The sequence below is a fragment of the Budorcas taxicolor genome, chromosome 4 (genome assembly GCF_023091745.1).
Source record: "Budorcas taxicolor isolate Tak-1 chromosome 4, Takin1.1, whole genome shotgun sequence".
NCBI lineage: Eukaryota > Metazoa > Chordata > Mammalia > Artiodactyla > Bovidae > Budorcas > Budorcas taxicolor.
The window spans coordinates 72010417-72012665 of NC_068913.1; the positions used below are offsets into that span (position 1 = coordinate 72010417).

General features: G+C 43.8%; 1 pseudogene; it reads right to left on the reverse strand.

Annotated features, from left to right (window-relative positions):
* Positions 1 to 739: 739 nt before the first annotated feature.
* Positions 740 to 998, reverse strand: LOC128046232 (serine/threonine-protein kinase 32B-like; annotated as a pseudogene).
* Between the last annotated feature and the right edge of the window lie 1251 nt (positions 999 to 2249).

A 2249-nucleotide genomic window follows, 5' to 3' on the forward strand; every position in this document is an offset into this window, starting at 1 on the left:
TTAAAATACCTTAGTTTCTTGTCAAGGAACTTCGCAACCTGCCCAAAGATCTCTCTCTTACTACTCTCTAAGACCCTCTGCTCTAGCCAGGCTTGTACTCACTCACTTGGGACAGACTGCTGTTTGTCTCCATTTCCCCTTAGTGACCTTCACCGAACACCGTGCTGAGTGAGTTCTGAGCCCTAGATAAGGTTTCATCTGTTTCTTCACCTGTTTACCAGACAGAGGAATGCGCCCTTCCTCCTCCAGGCTGAGCTCGATCTTGTGCTCAGTCACTCAGTCATGGGCACCTCCTTTCGATCTCATGTCCTATAGCCCTCCAGGCTCTTCTGTCCATAGAATTCTCCAGGCAAGAATACTGGAGTGGGTTGCCATTTATCTTAATCAGCCTTTAAGGCCCATCTCAACCCCTTGTTTCTCCAAATCACCTGCTTTGACAACCCCAGTCATAGTTCTTTCCACCCCCCTAATTTGAGCTAATCATCTATGATTTTGTATTGATTTAATTTTATTTTTTATTGAAGTATAGTTGATTTAGAATGCTGTGTTAATTTCTGCTGTATAGCAAAGTGACTCAGTTATATTGTACATATATATGTATGAAAGAGAAGTGAAATCGCTCAGTCGTGCCTGCCTCTTCGCGACCCCGTGGACTGCAGCCTACCAGGCTCCTCCGTCCATGGGATTTTCCGGGCAAGAGTACTGGAGTGCGGTGCCATCGCCTTCTCCGGAATAAACTTCAAAGATTGACCAGGAGAGGATGCTCCAGACCCTGCATGATCTGGAGTTCCCGGAAGACGTTGCGCACCTCGTCGCTCTAGAGGCACTTCTGCTTGTTCATGCACTTCATCGCATACATTTTCTTGGTCTCGCTTTTGCACGATGCACACCTTTCCAGAACTGTCTTTACCAATGGCCCGCAGAATCTGAAAATGGTCAAAGTTGACTTCCTCATTCTTGTCAAACACTGGGGGCTTGTGGGAGTGGTTCCGGCCCATATTCCGCCGCGGCGGCTGCCGCTGCTACATGCCCGGCCGCCGGGATGTGAGGCCGGGTATATTATTTTTAATATTCTTTTCTATTATGGTTTATCCCTGGATAGTGAATCTAATTCCCTGTGCTATTCAGTATTGATATATTTTAAAATGTTGACCTCATCCCCTAATTCCATTATGATTGCGTCGTCTGTTCCCAGGAGGAAGAAATCCCTCACAGTCTTTCTGTTCATGCGTGCATGCTGATTGCTTGCTGAAGGCACTCATCAACGTCGGGCTAATTGGTGGTGCGAATACTTTCAAAGTTTTGGACTTCTTATTTTTTAAATTTATATCACTTTAACAATTAGAAAAATGTGCCTTTGAGGCACAAATTACCATATTAAATTCCAATGATCAATATTAATGTAAACATCATTTTAAACACCATGATTTAAAACAGGCATTTGCCCCTTTTCACTGTCTTTACTAACAATTTTTTTCCTGGAATGTTGGTAAAAAATAGATTTATCATGATCATTATTCTACTTCTTGAGTTTGAAAGGGTTGAATAAAGGTCTTCCTATGGCTAAATCTTCCCCGTCCCCTCATGGAATAGGTTAAATGTCATAGGAAAGATCATATGTCTCAGGAATCTAGTCATTTCTCTACCATTCACTGTGCAACCTCAGGGAAGGCACCCAGGTGTGCGCTTCAATGTCGTCACCTATAAAGACAGACAACAGTACTGGCAGGGTCTGAGATTATGTGATGTTTGAAAACGCTGTATATAGAACGCTGTTCTGAACGCTGTATAGTTCTATCTAAATGTTAGGTCTCATCATTGTCACCATCGTTTTATCATCTCCATCACTTTACCGCCTTTGCCACCATCTGCTCTCAAACCTTTGCCACCATCTGCTCTCAAGATGAGAGCAGGCTCCTCTTCACTAGGTGGGGTAGGGTGGGGGTGCCCACCCTTTCTTCCCAAGTGAGCATCTCTACCTTGCTTCTGTCTTAACAAACTGTCTTTGTGCCCTCTCACTTGTTTTTCTGTGTCTCTAATAATAAACTTTGCACCTGTTTTTTTGTACTCCCCCCACCCCAAAAAAAGATGAGAAGCACCACATGGAGCTGGGGGCTTCTTATAGGAGGCAGCAGTATGCCATTTGCCAAATGTGTATAGTTCACAGGTCATCCTTCTTTTGTATGTTGTAACTTCTGAGGAACTGAATGCCTAGATCATTTCTCTCTCTTGCTGTATTGGGAACACTT